General features: G+C 42.7%; 1 protein-coding gene across 13 annotated transcripts in view; it reads left to right on the top strand.

Moving 5' to 3' along the window:
* The first annotated feature begins 7,994 nt into the window (after positions 1 to 7,994).
* PPM1B (protein phosphatase, Mg2+/Mn2+ dependent 1B) overlaps positions 7,995 to 25,778 on the top strand; it is a 62,781-nt gene continuing 44,997 nt past the window's right edge. For 2 of the 13 annotated variants that reach the window (XM_030498991.1, XM_030498987.1), the window contains exons 1-2: positions 8,000 to 8,255; positions 23,458 to 23,565. The gene's annotated coding sequence lies outside the window, so the exon portion shown is untranslated. Of the gene's footprint in view, positions 8,256 to 23,359; positions 23,566 to 25,778 lie in introns of those variants that run through there. The other 11 variants (XM_030498989.1, XM_030498982.1, XM_030498981.1 and 8 more) reach the window with 9 other exon arrangements.

Genomic DNA, 25,778 nt, shown 5'->3' with positions numbered 1-25,778 from the left:
TTTTCCCTCAGTCTTCAAAAGAAAAAATATTAAAAAAAGTCATTTCATGACTGGCTTTGCTCATCGTTAATGGCTGAAGTGTGTGTTAGGGCAACCCTTCACACTGTGCACACTCTGGTTGCTGGTGTTTTTTCTCTCAGAAGGATGATGAGTCACATCCATTCCAGTTTAACAGCTCAGCTGATGTTAACAGAATGCTCTCACCAGAAACATCCTCAAATAATACAAACCACTCGCATAGATCAGAAATGCTTCTGGCTGATGTGTTGTCTCTTTCTAGGCAGCTTCCCTCACCCATGAGTAGGTGAGAACAGCAAGTGTCACAAAGCCACTTCTCTCACTGGGGCTCTCAAGCTGTTGTTCTCCCTCAACAATGGGGAGAAGAGATGACAGTGAATGGAAATGTGGGAAAGTATTTTTTAAATGGCACTGATTTTACGAAGTACCTTTTGCCACTCTCCTAGGCAATTACTTCTCACAGGTACAGTGAGGAAGGGTAAAATAGTGAATTAATGGTAATAATGATTCCATATGAATTAGGAAAATATCACAAAGATTAAGTAGGAAGCTGTTAACTCGCTGTCATTAGATTACTATTAGACACATGCTTAGGACAGAAGTATAAATGGGCAGGAAAAGATAGCAATGGAAGTGCACTGACAGTAATATATCTCAATAGCTGCATATTGCACTGATAATCTCTTCAGATTTTTTTTCTTCTTGAATCTCATCTGTTTTTGAATTTTCATTAGAGTGGTCTCTACTACATAACATTGGATCTATACAGCATTTGAAAGATGTTTGAAAATTGAGAGGGTGTTGTTACCAAAAGTCATCTATTTTATGGAGCCTATAAGCAAGCTTGCTAGTCAAACTTGATTGTCTTCTTCAGTAACATAAGCTTAAAAGATAAGACTGTAAGTACTTTACAGTTGATTATGCTTAAGCTTTTGAACTCTCTTGAAGCATTTTAAGCATTAAAACATTTTAAGCTCTCTTAAAATACTTCAGTCTAAGAGTAGAAAAAGTAATCTAAAGTCCAGGTAGTCAGTGAAGAACAAACCAGGACAGTAGTAACAATGAAGACACATTAGGGATGACATTTGAGAGTAGTTGAAGCAAAAACTGGTATTCTAACATGAAAGTAAAATGTTTAGCAAGATTTTAGACTGCCAAAGGAGACATCACAGCCAGAAGTTAGCAAAACTAACACTTTCAGTCTCTCTCCCATGCCACCTACGATACTGTATTGAGTTCTGAGCTTCCCAGTAGCATGGAGGAAAAGTGTGAACATATGCTCACAAGTGATTGGGTTACCAAGGCAAATTATTGCTTATCATCTGCTAGGATGCTATAGCAGTGTATAGTAGCTTAAACTAACACATTTTACTTCAGCAGCTGGATGAGCTGGGAGCATGCACACAAGCAGTGATTACAGCTTGTCTGTGGAGTAGTAACTTATTAAGCCATGCTAAGTCATGGCTTAATTACAAACTGGCTTGACAGCTTGTGGCTGTCTGTCCCTACCCAATTTAACAACATGAAAAAAGCTCAAATGAAGACAACAGAAATAATCATGGCACATCAACCCCTTCAGTTTGTTACATCTCAAAGCCAGCTCATGGCTGCCTGCGTGGAGCTCCGAATAAGTACTTCCACACTGCCAATTAAGCGCCTGTGTGAAGGCACTTAACCTGTTGCCCAGCCATGCTTAAGATTGCATTTGTCATTCTAATGCTGAAACTGAATGGCATTTCATATCATGCTGTGATAAGCTAGAATATTCTGTTCTTCTTTGTCATCTTTTTGAAGTGATGATCTCCCAGCTGCTAGAGGAAATTTCTGACGTTAATCCCCAGAGGTCTTGTTTTTATACTCTTGAAGTTAACTGTGTTTCTATTTCTCCATCAGTTTAATTGTGTATGGTTTTCTAGTTCTCCTTACTGCTGGTACCTCTGGGTCATTTACAAACTTACTTCCTACAATCTTCTTGGGTCAGTGTCGTTAAGGAAAATATCTAACAGGTTTATGCCCAAAACTGATAGGGGAGGACAGGAAGAAAAGAGAACAACCTTTACTCAGATACTTCACTTCTGATCATTAGATTTTGCTTTCTCCTCTATGGATAGTCAATCACCTCCATTAGTCTCTGGTACTGCTCTGCTAATTCCTATCATAGAATCATAGAATGGTTTGGATTGGAAGAGACCTTTAAAGCTCATCCAGTTCCAATCCCTGCCACGGGCAGGGACACCTTCCACTAGAGCAGGTTGCTCCAAGCCCCTGTGTCCAACCTGGCCTTGAACACTGCCAGGGATGGGGCAGTCACAGCTTCTCTGGGCACCCTGTGCCAGCGCCTCAGCACCCTCACAGGGAAGAACTTCTTCCTAATGTCTCATCTAAATCTCCCCTCTGTCAGTTTAAAGCCATTCCCCCTTGTCCTGTCCCTACAGGCCCCTGTCAAAAGCCCCTCTCCAGATCTCTTGTTGGGCACTTTAGGCACTGGAAGCTGCTCTAAGGTCTCCCCGGAGCCTTCTCTTCTCCAGGCTGAACAAGCCAAGCTCCCGTAGCCTGTCTTTATAGGAGAGGTGCTCCAGTCCTCTGATCATCTCCTCCTCTATCTGGAACTTGAATGATATTATCAGAGAAGGATATTAGGTTAAGCTGGTAAGGTCCACCTTTTGTAAACAAACATTACTTTTTCTCATTTCCTGCTATACTTATTTTAAAAAGCTTACTATGAGACAAGTGATTTCATTTGACACTGTTTTCTGACTTCTGGAATGGGCATTATCTGTTCTTTCTGCCCAGAGGCTGTAGACTGTGTTTTATTTTCATTGTGTATGTGGTACTAGCAATTTCCTTGCCATCCTGCCCTCTAACCCTGTGTTTTGCATCACCATCTTTACTGAAAATTGAGGCAAAATCAGATGTAGACTATATCTAAACCCCACTTCTTCCTCACTGGAAAGCAACATCACTTCTTTCTTACAATATCATGTCACAGCTGGATAACACCTTGCTGGTTTTCCAGCTATGATATGCAAGGTCTAAATTAATCTGATTTTCCAGATAAATTCTCCTTTAATTCTCACATTTATTGACATTTGAAATCTTTCCTAGACCAGCGCTTTTTGTTGTTGTTGTTGTTGTTTTGTTATATGCTCTCTGCTTTTAATTCTTACCTCTCTCTATGCCACTTCCACTTATGCCTTGAAACCTCTACCTGTAAAACCTTTTGCCTTGTGTAAGATACAAAATCTCAGTGGAATTTGCAATTTTGGTTTTAAGACACCTAAGCCTTCTTCCACATTAAAATATCTATTTTCATTATGCAAGCTGATTTTACTGCCAGGTCCCTTCATTTATCAGTTTGCCTTTCTGAAGTTGAGAATGCTCTGCTTTCTTTCACCCCTACCTTTCATGACAAAACTTGTGATCACCTATTCCAGGGTTATTATCTACAGTCAGGCCTTCAAGGGCATATTCTGGAATCATCCAAAAACTTTACTTTTTACAGGCTCAGTGACAGTTTGGTGGAGAAATTCATTGGCTTTCACAGTAGCATGTATTCCCCAAACTATCAATGGGGAATTTGAAATCTCACTGACTGGTCCTTTGTATCCAAACAGTACCAGTTCTTTAATAATATGGAGTTATCTAGCTACCTCCAGAACTTCCATGCAGGGGTCTGTAATGATCTCACAGCCCTCTCCTCTCCATCCACTCTGTGTGTACTATCTTTTCCAAAAATAAATTTGAACTAAATTTTGAGCAGTTTTATTCTCTATGTTTTATTTGCAGAACATTGCTTCCTTAACATGGAATGTTACTACTCATCTTTATTTTCACTTCCATGTTTCCTCAACTGCAAATCCCCTCCAATCCACATGTTCCAGTTAGGAACACCATGAGTTTTCTTTATCACTAGGGGGGGTCTTGAACTGTTTTGTGAAATTCCATCATTTTTTCCCCAAATGCTGGAAATAGTACATCCACTTTTTAGTTATTTTATTTGACACAGTAACATTACTTGTTTTTTGCCTTTGTATCTGTGTTTTTTTCTTTGTTACCCATCCCACATTCTTCCTATTCCACATTGCTCTATTAGCACTTAATCTTCCTCTTGTTGAGCAAAACCAAGGCAAAATATTACATGAATCTTTCAAAATTTTGTCTACTCATTTCTTAATATGAAGATGACCTTATTGTCTGTGGTGATTTCCTTCTTCACACATGGTGTAATCTGGAAGGGGCACACAGGGGAGTGGTGAAGAACTTAACTACTGTTGTTTAGTGAATTAATTTCCATGGGAGGTTACTCAGCTGAAAATGAAAGAGTTTGTTTGCTTTGCACATAACAAATATCCATGATACATGAATATTCTCCGTGTCTGAGAATGCTTTCTTGTGAAACTAGAGCAGTTGCCACTTGTGGTCAAACCAGCATGAAGGCCAGTTAAAACACTAGATGGGTACAGGCTTCAGATGAAAAGCTAACTTTTTGAAAACCAGGAGTACATTTGAGATAATGATGTGAAAATGCTGTCAGATCAAGTAGCTTCCCAAAGTTACTGATATTTTGTCAAGACTTGTTTTAGAGCTCATCCACTTGAACATGAAACAAATTTAATTATTGAGAAAAGGACAAATCTGTTCACCGATAACAATGGAACTTAGAAAATATGGGAATTTTAAAAACTCTGTGGTAAGAATTCACTTTCATTCCTTTTAGCTGCAGTATCAGTTGTTTGCAAATTAACTTTTATCTTGTACAATCTATTTTTCTATAGTTAATCATTATTTTCACCACCACTGAGAATCAGATGGCCATTGCATGTATTAGAAAATGCACGTACTTTCAGGCATGCACACATTACTGTCAATCCAACACACATGTACTCTCAAACAAATATCCTGCTTCAGTAATCTTACAGGACGCTCCACTGGGGCCAGCCATGAAAAGGCACAAAATCCCTAGATTAGCCATTAACTCCACGTTGCCACATAGAACCATTATTTCACCTACTTATTACTTCACCCACCACCCCTGCTGCTCGTCACTGTGCTGCTTGCCTCTTGCCACACACACCTCTTGAGCAATGTCAGCCTTCAGTTTTAGCCCACATAAACCGGCCAGATATGCACATTTTCTAGTGATTAGCAATGTGCTGTTTACACTGGGTTGAGGACTCGTGTGCATGGTGTAGATTTCTAGTTAATCTCTAACATTTAAGCAGGTCATGTTTGAGAAGCAATAGGGGATATGATTTATTACATTAGAGATAATGGAGGGTAATATTTTGGGAAGTCAATTCTGTAAAGGTTGTACTGGTGGTGAGGTGGTATGATAAGGAAGTATTTGATTATTTTCAAAATTTGCTATAAAATGATATCTGCAGTTAGAGCTGAAATGAAGGGGATAAGAACAGTGTCAAACCTAGAAGCAAGGAGAAAGGCAGAGTAAGAAGGTTTGAGTGACAACTGAAAAGACCAACTCATGATTTCCTTCAGTATTTCTTTATGCTCTTGTTTTCGCAGTCACTGCAGGAAAAATGGCTGCTACCGTAAATTAGATGGAGGAGTTAGTAGCAGCTGAGTATACCTTGGTCATGCTGAGGAAGATTATCTAATGCTACCTATGGTATCTCTCTGGCAGGTAGCCAAGAGGCAAAGTAGTGGGTGTAAACAGAGACCTGATAAAATTACAGCCCAGTTCTGTCCCTGCTGAAATCTGTGCAAGGTTTACCATTACTTTGAACAGTGGCAGACTCCCACAAAATTCCAGGTGAATCACTTGAAATAAGAACTATTTCAAAAGTCCAAGAAGTATCTAGGCTGAATGAATTTTACATTCATCAACCTGAAGATATAGCAATTTTTAGCTGGATTTCTCATCGCTTTAATAATACATAAATTGTGTTTAAATAACTATGAGATATAAGCCTGAGGAAAGAAAAAAACCAAAACCAAAAACCTAGCTAGATATATAAGAGTATCTTGAGTCCCAGATCATGTGGGCACCACAGAATTAACTAGGTTGATTGGCAGCTGTGTCTGGGCACTCAAATTAGCTTGTCTATGAGCAAGTTTTCTGTGACAGAAGGCTAACTGCAGGCTCAGCGTTCTGGCTGTTTCTGAACTTGCTCACGAGTGCCTGTGCTGAGGCAATCCAGGTTTCATTCTCAATCAACTCCATCAACCGGTACAGGGCTGTGAGAAGCAGCACTGTCATGCTGGAGTGACCTTTCCCAGTTCGATGTTGAGGAACAGGCACACTTGAACCCACCAAAGCTTCAGCTCTTAATGCTGCAGTTGCATTAGTTCCATGAGCTGAAAGTGCCTCCAGAGCTCTATGCAAGGAATTTCTAGTGTGAGTGGTGGTGCTGATGATCTTAAAGCTAAAAGCTGTGTAGTATTTACTGTGGGTGTAATTGGGGAGTTGGGAAAAATAATCCCATAGTGTGCCTGTGTGGAAGACTAGGAAAGAATGCCAGCTCCAAAGGGAAAGTTTTTGTCTTCAGAGGAGACAGATGGATAAATAAAAATGCTACATAAACTGTGTTGAGACCCATGATCTCCAGTCCTGCGTATGACAAGCGTTCATTCACTCTGATGTAGGTAGTGTGTGGGGAGGAAACACCACATTTTACATGGACAAGGGATGAGTCTGCCATTTGCACCGGTGGTACATGAACTTTGGGCTCCCGGGAGTGTAATGCAGTGTCAATGCTTCTCTTGGCATTTAGCTTACAAGGAAAGCCCGTAGTGTCTAACGACAGTGAGCAGAACTGCTGTACAGTGGGCACGAACTGGGTCCTTCTCGAGAGGTGAGCCCCAGCTCACCCTCAGCTGACCGACAAAGGTGGGAATAGCACGGGGTTATGAGGCACCGGCACATTTTCACGTTCCTTCCCGCACAAACATTTATGTTCGGCGGTCATAAAGCAGCCACACACGAGGCGAGCTCAGGCAGGGCGTGAGCTGCGGCCTGCCCCGGGAAGGCTCCGGCTCACAGCAGTCACCCGCTCCCGCGCTGCCGGCCCCGCCGCGGTGCTGGGCTCCCTGCCCGGGACCAGCGACCTCCCTGGGGGGGGGTCGCCGCGGGCGGGAACGCGGCGCGCACCGAGACACCCCGCGCCTCGTCCTTCGCTGCGGTACAACCGGCCGCGGCGCGCACCCGGCCTGAGCCGCCGGCGGCCACGCCTCTCCCTCCCCCCACCCCGCAGCCGGGAGACCGGTCCCGCGCTCCCTGATTGGCTGACGGTGATGTCATCGCGCGAACATACGGGTCCTGCGTGCCGCCCGCCGCGGGACACGGGGGGGCGGGGGGCTCCGCGCACCTCTCCCGCTCATTACCCGCCTCGCGGCCAATCGGCGTGCGGAGCGGCGCACGCGCCGGGACTAGCTCCGCGGCTCCGCCGGGGCCCGCCGGCCCCGCTTTATTGGCAGGGGCGAGGGCCAATCACGAGAAGGCAGCCAGCGGCCGAGTCACGCCCATTTCGCAGAGCGGCGGCCCTGGCGAGAGAGGCTGCGGGACTGGCGGCGCGGAGAGCCAATGGCCTGCAGGCAAACCGCGCCGGGAGGGAGAGGATGTGGCGGGAGGAGGGCGGCTGGGAGGGGCGAGGGCGCTCGCTGACAGCCGCTTCCGTCAGTCCTGTCCCGGCTGCGAGGCCGGGTAAAACGTGCGGAGAGAGACAGAGTTCGTGTGCCGACACCTTGATTGACGGGAGCCGCAGCCAATTGTTACCAAGCATAGGGGAAAGGCCCAATCAGGAAAAAGCTTTCGGGCGGGGCTGGCGGGTGAGCGGCGAAGGGCTTGACCAATGATACCGAAGAAGGGTAGAGCCGGCAAGGCGGGCGGCCAATGGTCACTGGGAGAGGGCGGCACGGGATGAGCGACGGCAGCAGCAGCCAGTAGGCTGGGGAGGACGTGAGGCGGCCCGGCCGGTAACGGTCGCGGGGCGGTGGGGGCGGGTCCGTCTGCCGTGCCCCGCCCGCCCCTCCCGGGGCGCTGTGACGTGTGCGGTGGGGAGGGCGGGCCGAGCGGCGGCCTCTGGGACAGGGGCTCCCAACATGTCCGCGCTGCTGGCGGCACTCGGAGTGCGCGAGCGGGCGGTGACTGCGGCCGGCGGCGGCCAGCGCGGGGCGGCCCGTGCCTGAGGCCGAGCCAGGGTCCCCTCACCTGGGCCGGGCCCTGCAACGGCCGCCTGGGGCGCGGACGCCGGGGGACGTCGGCGCTTGTCCGCCGACAGGTAGAGGGGTTAGGGCCGGTCGTGGGGCACGGACGAGCGGGTCGTGGCTGCGTCGGGCCGGGGGGGTGGAAAGGAGGAAGAGTCCGGGAGTCCGGGTCGGGCCTGGGCGCGCGTGTTGCCGAGCGGCGGGGCCTGCGCGGTGCTGTGGGAAGCGGGGGCTGGCAGCGCCGGCCTGCTCCGGGGGGCGGCGGGCAGGGCCTGCTGCTGAGCCTCCCTGGGGGGCGGGCGGGCGCCGCGCAGGCCCGGCTGACGACTCTTCCCTCCGGGGCAGAAAAAGAGGGCCGGGGGCCGTAGTGGCACGGCCTCCCTCCCAGCGGCGGAGCCGGGGCAGGCGCACGGGGGAGGGACGGCGAGGAAGTGGCGGGGAAGCCGAGCCCGCCGGTGTAGCTGGGGATGGGGGCCGGCGGGCCCGCCCTCCGCGGGGCGGGCCGGGGCGGTGGCAGGAGGCCCGGCGGGCCAGGCCCCGCACGCCGGCCGCTGCGTGTGGGGGAGCGGGCCGGCCAGGCCCCGCGTGCGTAACGCGGAGTGCGGGCAGGGCAGGGGAAGGGGCCGGAGGCGGCCGGCGGGCCGGTGCCTGCGTGCGGAGCAAGGTCGGGGCGGCCGGCGGGCCGAGCCTGTGCACGTGCATTGGCCGGGGCCGGGGGAGTGGCGGGGCCGGTGTTTACCGACGGGGTGGGGTGGTGGGAGGTGGCGAGCTGCGGTACGGCCCTGGTGTTGGAGCGAGAAGCTGCCGTTGGGCCTGGGTGCTGGTGGCGAGGTGGCGGTGTCCAGGGGGGATGAAGTCACAGAAGGGCAGTGCCTGGGTGCTGCCTCTGGCGTGGAAGGGGAAAAAAGTTGAAGGAAGTTGTCTCCTATAGTTTGGGACTTGCTGGCTTTGTGAACCCAGTGGATGTAAACGTTGATATGCTTTTGCTGTAGTTTGTAGCTAGTTGAAGGCAGGGAGTCATTTTGATGGGCTCGAGGCAGCTGGAAAAATCTGTGTTGTTTTGTGTGCTGTGGTAGGTTGAGGGATATGTTTCTACTGTGGGGATGCAGACGGTGCGTGAAACCACATGTATTTAGTAATAGTGGTACACGAAGGCCTAAGAATTTAGGAGGGATAGGTAAACAATACTGTGTGTGTTGTGAGAAGTAAGGTGATAAGTTGGCTGGCTTCTGAGCATTGTGGAGGAGGGAGGCTTTGGGTGGTAAGCCCATGTACAACTTACAGGCACAGTGGTAACAGGTTGCTACAAGGTTCTGAACTTGTTTTGTTTGGTGGCCAATGTGGTTAGACTTAATGTGCAAGACCTTCGTGTGTAATATGAGATGGTATGTGGACAGAAAGGCACGCATGTACCTTCTGCATATATGTTGGTTTGCTGCTCGCACTGAGAGCTGAGAGAGATGCATGCCTGTTACCAGCTCAGAGCCCTGTTTCTTGGGCATTGAGATGGACTAGGGCAGCAAGCAGTGTGGTCTGTGTCCTGGGAACATGAGAGGAACTGTCAACTGCTGTCTCACCTCTTGGTGAAACTGAAAAGCTGGATGTTTGTTGTTTGAGCCATTGGATGCAAATTGGAAAGCGTGTAGCAAATGGCAGGTGTTGCTGGGGTCATGATAGTGCCGTTTGAAGAAAAACCTGTAGGTACCTATATTTGTGACAGGTGTCAGGCAGTGTAAATTTCTGTCTATAATGGCATCAATGCGCTCTTGATGTGGGTAAATTTCCATGGATCATAAGAAAGCGAGGGGGCTTGGGTGACTATGTAGAGGTAGAAATGAATGGTGGAGTCTTTGGCAGGTTTGTGTACATTTGAAAAGGGACTATCTGATGAATTTGTGGGCATTATGCATATACAGGGTGAAGATTGTTCGTCTATGTATATATGTGTGTATCAGGGGAATGATATTTGTGCAAAAGGGAGACTGGAGTTTTCATATTGCTGAGTTAGTGGGGCCTCTAGTCTGTGTGTGGAGAGAAGAGGCAGGCAGTTTTGGCTGAGGCTAGGAAAAGTTGAAATGGTGGGGGGAAGGGATGATGAACTGGGTCTGGTGTCCCAGGTACATCCTGAGTAGGTGGGAGGCTGTGGGGATTCTTTGCTCCTCTTGCTATGGAGAGAAGTACTTTATAGTTGTGACAGCCAGCGGAAGCTAAAAAAAAGTGAATAAAGATCAAGCAATTTGTGACTGTTCTGAATGTTATCAGATTAAAGGAGGCTACAAAGTAGTCAAGGGGTTTCTGTTAAAGGTGCTTTTTGTCTATTTTGTTCTGTTTGTTCCACTGGCTAAATTGTCCATTAACTTTAAGGGTAAACTTGCTGAAACTAGCACTCATAATGGTGTTGACAGGTCAGCAGCACTTAGTGTGATATAGGCAAGCCTCCATATATGTGTGAGCTCAGGGGCTCAAATGTCCACTATATATATTTATGATGTGCATTATGTATACTTTTATACACTTTAACTGAGTGCATGTATCCAGAAGCCATGAAGTCGTTTGTACTGGACTTACACTTGCATTTGAGAGGGTTAGCTCATAAACGTTTGAGAGTCAGAGGTGTGTGAAAAGACGATCCGTTTAGAATGGAAAGGTGCTTTGCTCAGGTGGAAATGAGGAAAAATTGCACATGTGTATCCAATGTTCTGCAGGTTTGTGGTAGTATTATTTACACAGCCCCTTGTCTCCTGCTCTGCACAGATATTTAGAGGAGATTGATATATAGGATGATGATTTAATTAAGGTACATAACATGAAGATGTAGTATGGAGAGGGCTGTATTGGGAGTGCATAGAACCATTTTTCTATTATTGCAGTAGCTGTGAGGTGGTCAGTTAGTGAGGTAGGGAACTAGAGAACTATAGAAAAGAGTAGTCTTCATAGTAATTATCCTGGGTAATCCCGTTCCCTTCTTGTCTCCAGTGTGGAATTATCATTGTTTACTTAAACTTTCCCAGCGGTGATCACTAACATGTGCTTCTGACTTACTAAACTTTAGACCCTGTCTTGCAGAAATATAAACCCATCACAGTTGCAATTAAATCTTGTGAAATCTGTTTTGAACATAGTTTTTTAAGGTGCTCAGTGTCAAGAACTGCTGCTTTCAGAGGGGGCAATTGAGAGCAAGTATTTATTATATGAATATGTTGCCTCCATATTGCAAAAGAAAGGGAAAGGCAGTAAAAATCCACTCTTAATGTTGGACCTAAGAATCAGTGTCTGTGAAGTATTATAATAATGAATACCACTCTTCAGAGCAGGGTTTATTCAGACTGCAGGAAGGGATGGGGTTGTATATTCAGAGGGTAATGTCAATCTTGAATGAAGCAAACTGCAGCATACATAGCTAAATGCTGCCATAATGTTCTTAGGTGTATGTGTGGGTGGTTTTTCTTTGGCGTATTTTTTGTTTGTTGGTTTTGTTGGCTTTTGTTTGTTTGTTTCAGAGTTTTTTTGAGTTAAAAAAAAAATAATGAAAGTGATCATTTGTTAGTGTCTTGGATCATCTGACCAGTAGGAATGCTTAAATCTGCCACATAGGCCTAGTGCTGTAGCTTAGTAAGTGCTAAATAGCTGTTCTTTTCCAGTCATCAGTGGAAGATAGCTAGCAAACAATTGGTTTTTGCAAGCACGGTCTCTTCCAAGTGGATAGAAAAGCCTTGGTGAAAGAATGCAAGCTCTACACTCCATGTGTGGATTGTGGAGAGTGATTACTGCAACAGGTCATGCATATCTCTGTGTTTATAGTAGTTGTTTTCTCTAATGTCAATTTTTTTTCTGCCCACCACCTTAGTTCCATCAAGAATACTCTGTTTGTTGTTTGGTTGGTTATTTTTTCAATTCTCATGACCTTGTTCAAAGAGGTTTTCTCTCTGTGAAAATGAAGAAGCACTCTTCAGATTTCGGGCCTCTTAACCCAAGTGATTTGATCTGAATATTGGTCTCCTTAGGCTGGAGGAGAGCAATGGTCATTTCTTCAGAAAACTGTTAAAGTAAAAGTTTTTGCTGTCTTGTATCCTTTTCACTTTGTCACTTCTCTCATTCTGTGCTTCAGTTGTTTATGCTTGATCATCTTCAAGATTTGTCTTATAGAGGTACAGGGTGTGAACTATGGCTTCTTCCTTCTCACTGTGTGTTAGCAGTGTGAATGCAGGATAAATGTTTTATGAAACTTCCAGAAGGGTCTAGTTTAGCCCTGGTCTTCAGCGTATCTAGTATGCATAAAGCCTTCAGGGAATTTAACTTAAAAATCTGGACAAGTCATTGCAGGTTCTTGATGGGAAAAAAAAAAAAAAAAATTAAAAAGCCACCCAAATTGAAGTAACATCAGACTACAAAAGCCCAGAAGAGAGAAATTCTTTGCATTGACAATGAAAGATGTGTCCTGGGTGCAAGAACAAGGATGCTGAGTTTCCAAAAAGATCATCAAACCTGTTTTTCTTTAACAGACAAACTTGCAAACTCCTCAGCTATTTGGCTGGTGTCTTTCAGTCTTGGGCAGATATACCCAGCATGGGAAATGTTGGTCAAACTGCTTAAAATTTGGCAAATGAATCTTGTACAGATTTCTGTCTGTGCTAAAGCCAAATAAAAATACTGAAGAATTAATGAGAGTCACTCCAAAAGGAAACTAGTGTGAAAAGCTTTGCATGAGATGGTAAGAAATAAGTGATCTGGTATAGCTCATCTCAGTTTCTTGCAATGAGCAGTTCAGCTCTTCCCAACTTCTTGAGATGTTATTGGCATGATGAGACACAAGGGTTGTCAAGTGTAGGTTAAATTAGTCTTCTGGCTCCTAGAAAAATTCCATTGGGAGAGAAGATGTTTTAATGTGGAAGATTACAGAAGGGACAATGCCATATCTCAGTGGACAGCAGGCATTCTTATAATTTCAGAGGAAATTATTCAGGCTCAGCTATTTTTCTGCTAGGAAAAATGTCACCCACAACCCTTTCCCCATGCACTATTAGTTTCTCATTAACATTACTTCAGTGTGTTATTTTGGCATAGGTTCTCAATCTTTCATGGGAAATAAACTTTTCATTGAGTTTTCTGTCAAACGGTACAGCTAGGTACTTAAATCTATTTTCACAAGAGTTAGGAGGAATTCAGTGCAGAAAAACATCGTTTAAGGATGTTTAAAAGTAGGCTACTGGAGAGCTTAAGATGGCTTTTTAGTGTCTATGGTAATGAGAAGTCAGTGACCACAAACCAGTTAAATCACAAAGGAAAGCATAGGTCTTTCTTTGCAGTTTTCAGGGGATTAGCATGTTAACAGAAAATGTCGTCTTCAGTAATCCTACTTCTGTGTTTGCACCCCAGTGCAGGAAGTTGACCTTTACTGAATGTAGAGCAAACATGGCTCTGCATTGTTAGTATATGAATTAATTGTTTTTATCAAGGAGGTAATGAAGTGAGATAATGATTTGTTGAGTAGAGGAGGTAACACTTTATTGTAATTAATTCATACAATACTGCTTTGGCCTGTTCTCACTAGCTTATCTTTCTTACTAATGCCAGTATTATTTGTTCAAAACTCATGTGTATTTAACGTTTTGTGTAGCAAAAGAAAACTTGGTGACTGGAGAGAACACATCTCAAATGATGGAGCTATTTGTAAAGAACCAATATTTTGATTCAAGTGGAAAACTGAAATAGTGAATATTATGTTAGCTTATTCTAAATAATAAAAAAAAAATTTTCTGGGTAGCTTTGTTGGTTAAGCTGATGTGCAAGTAATATAAAGCATTATCGAGCACATGCTGCTCTTCCTTTCCTATCACCAGCTGCAGTGGAGCCATTGATGTAGGTTATTGGGTTGTGTTTTCAGTGTTGCTTTAAAAGTGTTATAAAACAGTAAATGTAGGTGTTGCAGGAGTTGTGTAGATCTTTGGGTTTGTTTAACTTTATTCAGAGAACTTTCCTAGATGTATTCCACTGGCTTTTGATACTCCTAGCTCCAAAGGGGTGGAAGCAAAAACAGGTGAGTGGTGATAAGCTGCTGCTATAGTTCCTCCAGGAAAAGGAAAACTCAAATTCACAGTGCAGCCTATCTTTTTAGGGCTAATAGGTATGTGTTGGCAGCTTAGGTCTGTGGGTTTAGTTACTGCTCCTCGAAGGCTCTCTTAGGTGAATGGGCAATATCTGCCACATTGATTATATTTACAATATATAAGCAATATTGCAGTATGCTGCAATTGAGATTGTAGAGTAAAGCTACGATAAGGCAGGCAGACTCACTGTCCATGGTGTGTGTACTTCAAGGGGCTTTATTTTGGACTAGTTTTAGCGTGGTTCTGTGGACCACGTAAACTCCAAACATTACAGGCTATTAGGTGTTTTCCCAGAGTTTTGGTTCAGGTTAATCTAAGAGATGTCCAGGTTATGTGTTCAGGAACTTCTTTGAGGTGTGAACCAAAGCACACTGTGTGTTGTGACCCAGGTTTACTTCAAAAGTGCTAATGCAGTTGTACAGCCTGGGCCTCTAAAATGCGCGTTGGGGGTTGCAGAGGGTGTTGAGCTACATGTGGGACTGGATTCTGCCTTCTCCTGCCTCCAGAGTGCTGTTGTCAGGACTGCAGAAATTGTCCTGCTGCTCTCTGAGTAAGGATTGTTTGTTTATCTTGACAGGTATCTGAATCTCTATTCCTAAATTATTGTCCCTAGTTTTGAAACTGTGTGTGGAAATGACTGGTGTTAAAACTACAATAAATTCTAGAAAGTAGTTCTTTCACAGCGTTACCTCAGTTAATCAAGAATGAAACTAGCTGTGTGAGCAACAAGTTATGAAGCCTGACTTCCTGTGGCTTTGTGTCTTTGGTTGGATTTTTCTGGTTGTACTGTATTGTGAGCTCTGAGAGTATTTTCACGTGTTTGGGGCACCATCTATCCTGCCGTCCTATATGGGAAGTTGTTTTTTAGTAGCATAGCTGAGCTCCTGCTGCATTTGTCCTGAAGAGGCACTAATTTGGACTTCTCTCCTTAATCTGACTTCTATTTCCAGAAAACTCATTGGACCTGATTATCTTTGAAATATTTACCCTTGTGTTACCTTCTGGACTGAGGCCAGTTTCAATAAAACTTGGTGGGGGGGAATGACACACACGGTAGCTTGGCTTTCTAAGTTCGTAACTTATTTTCCACTAAGGCTATCTCTTGCTTTACTGTCTTTTTATATTTACCACTATTTAAAATTTATTCCAGAAGTGTTAGTAGTATTCCCCTTTCTCCCCAGCATTTCAGGCAATGTATCTAGAAGCAGAAAATTAGGCTCCTAATGACAACAATTTAAGGGCTACTAAAAATCTTCTCTATAGGATAGATAAAATTTCTAATAATATCCACATGCTTATTAAACCACCTCCAAATAAATATAGACGGGTCTAAAGGCACCTATGATGTGCATTGTAGCCTGTTGTAATACACACTGTTACCGCGTGTGGTATTTTTGGACCATGATTCTAGAAGTGAATGAAAGTTTAAAAAATGAATGATGTATTGAAGTCTCTGAAGGAGAGCTAGAGTGGATTTTGAGGGTGGTGGATTAGGAATTGGAGGGGGAAGAGACTTGTGTCTGTGATCGCCCTTGTGACCTTGAAAAGCTGCTGAAACTGTAATGTGCTTTGGAACTTCAGATGAGAAGTACTGTACTGAAGTGATACGGTACTGTAGGCTGAGCTCTGAGAGTTCTGTCTTCAGTGTGTAAAACTGTAGAAATTGTTCCTTTTGCTTCAATTTTAAGTGAGCCTATACTCAAAGCACTCATTTCAGAGAGCTTCTGTAAAGGTATAAAGGTGAACCTAGCACAGATGTTACTCAGTTTCTGTGTCCTTTCTGTTCCTGCTCTCCATTTCCCTAGTATAGTAATAAAATACTTGTTTTATTTGTTCTAGTTCTCATCGTGGTCAAAAGCATACCAGTTTATGCACAAGACCTTCCTTCAGATATGGTGCTAGTTGCAGGCACTGGTTTCTACTGTCTAAAATATGAAGTTTGATTCTTTGTGGGGCATTTGAGAAAAAATGTTTATAGCTGATTTTTTCAAGAAAAGGGTCCTCTTTAATATGTGTATTTGAGACAAAGATGTATTTGAGACAAACAAGCTTTTTTTGTTTCAGCTGTTGTAAAACATCTGGGAATGCAGACCCGGCAGAGGTAGTCCATTGGCTCCCTGAGGTAGTCAATGTAGATCAGTCCTACATCTTAGAAGGCGAAGCAGCTCCATCTATCTCGATAGAGCCCAAGTGCACAGTGTAGTCTGCTAAGACTCATGAACATCTCACTTTGTGTGTCATCCATAAGAACTGAAGTGATGCCTCTAAGAAGGTTATTAATAATGTCTAATTACAGGTGGGATTTACAGGCATCTTTAGTATTATCCAGTAATTGTGGGGCTACTACATATAGGTGTATTAAACTGACTCCTCAGATGTGATGTTTATCCATTTGCTAGCTTGTCATGTTTCTTGCATCTTTACCACTTTTCCAGGAGATACATTGCAGCAAGAGATTTCTTGTTTCACTTTTCCTTTTCTCTGAGGTGATGTCTTTTCTGCCGTTTTTCTTACTGGTTGCTTAGGCTGGTGGATGAATTTATTGGAATCATCCAAAGTCCAGGTTGTGGCTGATTACGTTACTCTGAGGAGCACTTTTTCTAAGCCAGTGGAAGGTTTTGCATAAAACTTCAAATGGAAACAGTCTTGCGAAAACAATAGCTAGAGTTGGGGGTAAGAGTGTGTGTGTGAAACCTGTTTGTAAATCCTCCATTAAGTGCACCACAGTTTGAACTGCTGTTTAAAAGATAACCTAGAAGTTCATAGGCATTCAGTCATTTAATAGATGCTTAATAGATGCTTTAATAATAGCAATAGCTTGGGTTTTGGGAGGTTTTACAACCAACCCTTCTTTAGATTCTGTGCATCTGTTACAACGTAAAGAAACTGGAAGCAGTTTTAGGTGTCTCTCTTTTAGAAGTCATTTGTGGGATCAAGAGAAAGACAAGCATGCCACTTTTGCAGACTATTATGTTGGAAAGAGAATGTTCCACAGTGTTTGCTAGAGTTAAATAGCTGTGCAGTCTCCTCTGCAGGCAGACATTTGAGAGCTCATCTGTTTTTTGTAAATGATAAAAGCTATAGTTTAACATTTTCTTATGTTTTAAAATTGAAATAATACTTAGGCTTGTGTGTGGTATGGAAGAAAAGCATTGTTAGTACTCTGCCAGAGTGATGTTGGTTTGTATCCTATCTTTTTATCATATTAACCAGTTGTATTTATTTCACTTCTGTTTCCGCTTTGGTTTGCCTTCTGGTGAACCAAGTCTATGCTTCTATATGTTTTATTACTATATTTGAGTGTAAGAATGATGGAGGTTAAGAGCTTTTGAAGATCAGTATCTGGCTTGTAACATTAAATCCAATAGGATGACTTCTCACTTTCTTAACTAGAATGCACTAAACACAAGCAATTCTAGACTAAAGAAGAAATCTAAAAATATTTAATGAACTCAAAATAGTAGCTATTGTTAACCATAACAGCTTACCATGTGGTTTTGACTATTGCTGCACTATTGTTTTAATTTAAAGAAAAAACAGAATGCTGTCAACGTAGAATGTCTGACTTTGGGAGGGAAGGGGATAAGGTTACAGACTGTCAAAACAATTTATGATTTTTATTTTTTATTTTTAACATGAAGTAAAATGGGGCTTGACTTACAGAGTCAGAGGGGAAGAAATAAATTTCTGGTACAGTTTAGGATTCTTGAAATGAGCTTGTGGGCTGCAGTTGCCAATGGCAGGGAATAGAATTTAACATGGTCAGAAAAATGTCACTGGGGAAAGTATTCTGAAATTGTATTTTTATAGCCCTTTATTTATAGTTGAAAATAGTTTCCTTGAAAAATACTGTGTATTCTCAGATATATTTAATGACCATCCTATTTTCAATCTGAAGTTTTCCCTATTTCTAAATCTGTACAGAGGGAAAGTAGGCCTCATCTAGGAAAAATACTGGTCAATTGTTACTTGAAGTGATCTTCTTTTGCTGTTGCTTTGTTTGGGGTTACCAGATTCAAATGTGTTTGTATAAACAAAAACAATTGGGGTAACAATTCCATAGCTGAAGTAACTAAGGTGTTTGTTTGTTTGTTTGTTTGCTTGTTTGAAAGGTCTTAAGGTTTGTCCAGACATGAAACCTGGTTATTTTGTCAGTTCCACAAAAAACGCGAAGCTAATGTGGAAAACTACTTAATATGTCTGTCCATGTTGTCCCTTCCTCCATAGGTCTCGTTTGTTTATTGAATCACTGATTAAAACAGAAGCTCTTGCATACAAAGCAGACATGACAGCTTAGATCTGTCATGAGTTGTCAGATTTGTGCTTGAAGCCTTTCCAAAGTCAGTCAGTCCTAGAACACCATATTGGAATCTCTCTCATCCTTCTCTGTTATGTATCTGTTTTTAGTAATAACCTTAAGCTATCACTAGTACAAAAAAGAATTGGTGAACCTGGGCTACGTATGAGCAAACTTTCTTCTGCACTGTTTATTATGTTCTGAGTTCAGAACTGTTGATTCTTTCTACTTAGTGCTTGTCCTCTCCTTTCTTCAGGTCAAAGTCTGATACTGTTACTGCAGGAAATAAACTGAAATGAGGCAGGAGAGGAAATAAGTGGTGCTCTTAATAAGGAAGAAAACTACAATACTTTCTAAAGAATTGAAGCCATAAATTCACTGAAAACTTAGGCTAACCCAGACAATACTTGAGTAGGCAGAGCATGTTATTTATTGAGGAGTATTCTTCCTTATTCTCTTAGCACAGGGTTCTGTTTTGTGTTCATTTATCAGTTCATAATGTGAAAGATTTTTATCAGCAAATATGCAACCTTTTATTACAAACTTCTGCTGTCTGCTGCTAGCCTACTGTAATTGTTTCGCCTTTCAGAGGTATCATGACTCTCTGATACTGGCATGGGTGAAATCCAACAAGTATAAATTGATTGCTGGCATTTGTATTGTGAGGTGGGATGGGGAGGAGCTTCTTAATATTAGTCTTCATTCTCCTTATTTTTGTCAATGTGTGGTTTCTTTGAGCTCATTTTTTCCTGTTGTGTCCCTTCTTGAGAAGGGTTGGGGGGGCATGGGAGAAGATTTAGTCTGTAGTGCTTTTTCCTGAACTTTGTGAATGTTGGCTGTGGCTTTTTAGTTTGTTTCTACCCCAAACTGTCTAAAAAGTCCTGCAGATAGAGGAGAACTTAGTGCATGGCATGATCTATTCTTATTATGGATTTAAGGTGTCATGGAATTGGCAGACTCACATCACTGCTACTGAGGAAGCAAGGGTTCCTAGAAAGTCTTTGAGTGATTGAAAGGATGTACTTGGGCTAAACTGCTGTGTTCAGAGAAGGAAAGGAAAATTAGAGTGGGCTTATGTGACCCAAATAATTTTTCTATTAAGCATGGGAAAAGCAGTAAGTCTTGTTTGATTTGACTGCCAAAGGGTAGTGCCTTCAAAACCCTAGAGGCAGGACAAAGGTAAGCCCATCTCAGTTAAAGTAGTAGCTAGTGTGTAATTCAGTTGAAGCTGAGGTTTTAATTCTGAATTTCTTCTATATTGATTTCTAGTCATTAAACCTTACGCTACCACAGTGGGAGTGCTGGGCAGTAGATATATTTGCTTCCTTTGTCAGCCAGGCACTGTTATTATTTCTTTTCAGTTGTTTAAAACCAATGGATGTAATATCTTGGAGGCTGGCTTGCTAGATGTACACAATATAAGCTTTGGTTTTGTCGCTTTGTTATGGGGAGTTGGTTCCCCCTACCCAAACAGCCTTCTGCTACATGCTGCCTAGTTGGTGAACATCTGGTATTCTTCTTTTTAGCTAAAAGTCCGTAGAATAATTTGGGGTTGTTTTTGAATCAGTTTGCTGAGGATATGAGAGCAACTACTGATGCAGAAGTTGGAGTAGAAAATACACAGGGCAGGAGGTGTATTTTCACCTTACAGCAGTTACTGATTTAGTTTAGCCTATCTTCTTGTAAGACTGTACTCTGGGATGTTTTGAAAGAGGTTCTTCTAAGGTGTAGTTATTAATATTGGTTCTTAACGTTGATGGTTTGGATACCTGATGAACTGTCTTGTGAGTGTAAGTCCTACATTTACTTGGAAAGCTACTGGTGTTGAAGGGAAGACCGTACTGGAAGTCACATAACTGTGACATTTTCAGCAGTGTCACCAGCCATGTTGCAATTCTAAAGTAAAAGAACATGCAATTAAATGTTGACATTAAAACTTCTATTATAAATTAAAAATACCCATCTCTTCCTTTGGATTTTCCCCAAATGCATAGCCTGCTACAGATGTTGATATGATTCCCTTCACAGCAGTCATTCCGGTTTAATTAAATATCAGCACTTGCTGACAAGAATATTTTTATTCTGTAAGCATGTGAGAATACAGAAGAAACCAAAACTTTACATAGCAAAGGTCATGGTAAGGAGTTTGTCAGAAAGTTCCTGAGTGAGTCAAGCTGTTCCTCTGTGCTTTTTGTCACGTTTGCAAATTTCCTCAGGGGATAAGAAGACTGCCTCTGCTCATCCGCTGTGGTGTTGTCATTGTTCACTGCTTAATGTGGAGCTGGAGAATCTTATCTACTCCCTTCTTCAAGCATGTTTTGGGGATCTGCAAAGGGACTGAAGTATTTAGGGTGAAACATGAGTAATGTCGTCACTGGGAGAGACTAGAGTTGGTAGTTATCATCCACTGACTGTTTTTGTGTCTGGGAGGTCCTGTAGTTGCTCAAGTTCAGGGGTCTCAAAGTGGCTTTTTTTTCAGTTCAGAGAGAAATTAAACGCATCTGAAAATGTGTAAGCCATCTGAATTTCAGAAATGCCTTCTAATGTGCATAATGAAATATATTTAAGTTGTCTTGGCCATTTTCTGTTCTTTTCCACTCCTTCCTCTTCCCTTTCTCAGCCACCAGTTTCTGTAACAAATATTAGGTAGAGTTATGAACACCAAGTTTTTCTTTTCAAAATCTCTGCTGTTATTGCCGTCTTGCTGCCAGATACCTTGAAAATTAGCCAGAAACTCAACTGCTTGATGGCTGTGCTCACTTGTTGAGACCTGCTTATTTTTATGCATGGAGTTTTTAGATTTTAGCTTTGGAACATTAGAATTCTGCAAATTGTTGAAGCCAGAGATGGTTTTTCTTCACTGTTTCAGGCATCCTTGCTATGTTATAGAAAGTTTTCTTTATTATACTTCACTTGATAAAAGCATTAAGTACTGCTTTACTTTGATAGCACTACCAATAATAGTTTGTATCAACCTGTAGCAAAACATTTCTGGGCCCTTGTAGAAGAAAATGACTGGAAATAGCATGGCTTTACCAAGGGTCAGTCGTGCTTGACCAATCTGACTGCCTTCTGTCAAATGAGTAGGTCTTCAGGTAAGGGGAGAGCAGTGAATGTTTGGTTTTTGTTCACTTTGACCTTAGCAAGGCTTTTTACAGTGTCCCAAAGCATACTCCTCTTTACAGTCTGAATGGGACAAAGTTAAAACCCATTGAAAAGTCATCTCAAAGGGTAGCTGGTAGTTCAATACTCTGGCTGGAGAATAGTCACAACTGGAGCTCCTCAAGGGTCTGTTGTGACTTACTTTTTTTTTTTTTTTTTTTTTTTTAAAAATGTGACCCAGTGGAATAGGTGGAATGCACCTTCATCAGGTTTGTGGTAGACACAGTACTGGGTGGCTTAAAGGCAGGGCAGCCATCGTGAAGTCTTCAAAGGCTAGAAGAGTGGGCCTGTCAGAATCTTACAAAGTTCAACAAGGTCAGCCGATCTTAGAAGCATCAGTAACCCTCCTGCAGTGCTACAGGCTGGTTGGATTGTAGCTCTATGGAAAAGGACCTGGTTCGGGTGAACAGCAGGCTAACTACAAGTCAGCAGTTCACCCTGATAGTGATGAAAAGAGTGTTATTCCCCTTTAGCGGGCATTTGTTCCAGATGTTCCCAGACTGCATCTGTAATAGTGATCCAGGTTTGCTCCTGTTCTTTCTACCTCAAATAAGAACAACACTGATAAACTTACGGCAAGTCCACCAGGATGGTCGAGGAGCTGGAGTACGTGACCTCTGAGGGGATGCTGAGAGCTTTTTGTGGCTCTGTTTACCCTGTAGAAGAGATGCTTAAAAGAGACCCAATAGCAACCATGTGGTGTATACAAGGGATGCATACCAAGATGGAGCCAATCTCTTTACCGAGGTGCACAGTGGGAAAACAAAGAAGCAGTGGTCGTTAAGTTGAAATGGGTGGATATATGTTGAAAAGTTTTTACAGTAGGGATGACTGTTAAGAGATTATAGGAGGTAAGACTTTGAGAAGGAAGTTGAACTGGATGACCTCTTAGGTCCCTTCCACTCTGAATCATTCTATGAAGAGTCACCCATGGCAGGGACCTAAGTGGCCAAACTAATCGATACAGTTTGTTTTATATGAAAAGCTGATTCCTTGTGTGTGACATTGATTTATAGTGCTCCTAAATAAAATAGCTTGAACATCATCAGTTAATCTTTTTGACCAGTTTTATATTAAGCATTAGTTACTTGAAATCTACCTATTGAGAAAGCATGGCATAAGCAAGGTACATTGATTGAATACGTTCATTTCATCTAGGAAAGGAAAAATATTGTTGGTGTTGAAAAAGAAGTTTTAGAACTTCACAGTGATCAGTATGCATTGTCTCTCACCTGCCCTCACCCATTTTTCTGAACCTTGTGGTAAAACAAAGCAATTTCTAGAGAATTTCTTATTTGAAGTTTCTGGGGGGAAGAAAGAGACTGGAAAAGCATGCATATGCAAAAGTGTATGCAGCCTCTCTCTGTCATGTGGTTTATGTATTCCTGGTTTGGAAATGGGTTTGCTTACATGTCATCTTTGATGGTGGTATGTATTGAGCATGGGAGTTTTTGGCAAGTAGTGGCCGTTGCATGGTGTAGTTCAGATCACTTCATACTTTCATCTCTGACAAGTGAAAGGCATTCATGTGATCTTTTTCTGCGTAACCGTAGACAGCTAGGAGCTTCTGGACTTATGTGGCCATTTCCAGTGGTTCATGTATTTTATTAATTCCAGTCTAGATGTTGCTCCTAAGCAGTTCTTGAGCTACTGAATATTGTGTTGAACTAGGAGAGAAATTTGTCAATTCTTCCGTCTTACTACTTTCAGACTCACAGGCTCTTCTGCTTTATTCACCCCTAATATACAAGGAAGAGTCTAGAGTGAATCTGTATCAGAAGGACAAAGATCTGGAAGAAGTTTTATACTACATTCAAGGTAAGACTTTCAAAATTGTCCATGATCAGATGACAAAAAGCATGAATACTGAGGCTTGCAAAATGGTACTGTTTCTGCATTCTTGGCTTCTTGCATATTACACTATTCCTGCAGAGTATTGTGAATATTTAGTAAGTATTAAATACTCCTGCATAATTCTCTGGAAATACACTAATGATCAGAGGCATATAAGCTAGCTGCGGCTGTGTTTCTTAACTAAAATAGTTAAGTATGTTGCTACTTGTAACTAATGTTTACTATGCGAAGCTGTCTTTTGGGTAGCATAGGTGTTCCTACTTCTAAAACCGATACACTGAGTTGCATGATATAAAATGGCATGTCTTACTAAATCAGCAGTGTCTTAGTAACTCTTCCTGGTTCAGACTTCATAGCAGCCTTCCAATATCTGAAGGGGGCCTACAAGGATGCTGGGAGGGACTCTTCATTAGGGACTGTAGTGATAGCACAAGGGGGAATGGGTTCAGACTTAAGCAGGGGAAGTTTAGATTAGATATAAGGAAGAAGCTCTTTACTGTGAGGGTGGTGAGGCACTGGAATGGGCTGTCCAAGGAAGCTGTGAATGCTCCATCCCTGGCAGCGTTCAAGGTCAGGTTGGTTGGAGTCTTGGGTGACCCGGTTTAGTGCAAGGTGTCCCTGCCCATGGCAGGGGGGTTGGAACTAGATGACCTTAAGGTCCTTTCCAGTCCTAACTATTCTATGATTCTAGGATTTGTAATTTCTCTGTGAATGCAGTATTATAGCACTTGAGTATGTTTTTAGTCAATTTCAAAATATCAGGACATAATCAGGAGTCAGAGTTCACTGTGCTTTGGAAGGAGTGATAAATGCATTTCTTTCAGTAAAGCCATAGCTTCAAGCACATAAGCAGTTTTCATTTGTCTGCAAGTCAGAGCACTGATCAAGTGGTAGGAGCCATTAGTGTCATTTGTCAGAGTGATACCATTGCCTTCAGCTTCCATGCACAGTTTAACTAAATGTCTAATGATGTTTGTTGTGTCGTTCCCATACTGCTCCCAGATGGATATCACAGTGGGGGGACTATTGCCAGGAGTAGGGGGATAAAACCTGTCGCGGACCAAGTGGAATTCCCTCCAGTGGGACCAGTGTTGGGGATAATGTTGCCTGGGGTAGCTATTCATGAACTTTTCAGGAACTGAAAAAGTGGTAGAGAGGTATAGAGGGGCCAAGACAGTAGTTTGTGTAAGAAGGGGAATACAAGGCCATGGTATCCAGCCATAGAACAGATGGTGGAGACATTCACATGGAGTCACTTAGAAGGACGTAGGAGATGTTTTGGGGACTGGAAAGTACAAGCAGCACTTCATGTAGACAGCTGATTGCCTAATGCTAGCTCTTCAATTTTGGGGAGGTGGAAACCTACTGAAATTGGCACTCATGCTGAATTCAGCATCTGTTTGAAGGCTCACATCAGCAGTCTTCTATTCATGTACCGATTTCTAATTTGTTGTGACTGTGGTTCTGTTTTTTGTATAGTAGGTTTTACTGAATTATCTGTGTAATCCCCAAGCTGAATGTCTACTTTTCTTTTTAAACTGCTAAATTAATCAGATTCTTTTAGTTGTTGTTCTGCAAAAGCCTGAATACTTATGAGTATTCCTTTGTGTGGCTTGATCTTACTTTTTTATGGATACCTAGCTTAGTTTGTTAAACCTCAGATGTAAACCTTAACCTGCATGTATTCTATGTAGTTAAGTGACAAAACTGAGGCGCAAGCTTTGGAAGATAGAAATCATTTTAAAATATCTTGACATGTTGCATCTCTACATGGGATAACAGAATATGGTGTCTGCCCTCTTGCTACAATTAATGTGGGTTTTTTATGCATCTTTGCACTGATGTTCCCATCTCCATTCAGTCCAGCAAGGGCATGTCTTGCAGCCAACAGCATACAGGAGCACTAAGCTTTGGTGGAGCTGGAGATAGTGTCTTAATCTGTTATCCAAATTTGCCTGCAGCTGATGTCTGACCTGATGAGTAGCATAAAATGAATGTTGAATTATTAACATGCTTGCTTCCTGGAATCCTTTTTGCTGTCAACTCTATGTACACCTATCATTACTGCATTGACTGCCTGTAATGCCCCTAAGCACCCTCTCTAATACTGATTTCTTGAAACTGGCATGGTCTTCTTGCATGTTAGTTTTAACATTCTTATTGACAAAATTGCCCTT

This window comes from Strigops habroptila, chromosome 10 (assembly GCF_004027225.2).
Source record: "Strigops habroptila isolate Jane chromosome 10, bStrHab1.2.pri, whole genome shotgun sequence".
NCBI lineage: Eukaryota > Metazoa > Chordata > Aves > Psittaciformes > Psittacidae > Strigops > Strigops habroptila.
This window is presented reverse-complemented; position numbering and strand designations above follow the sequence as displayed.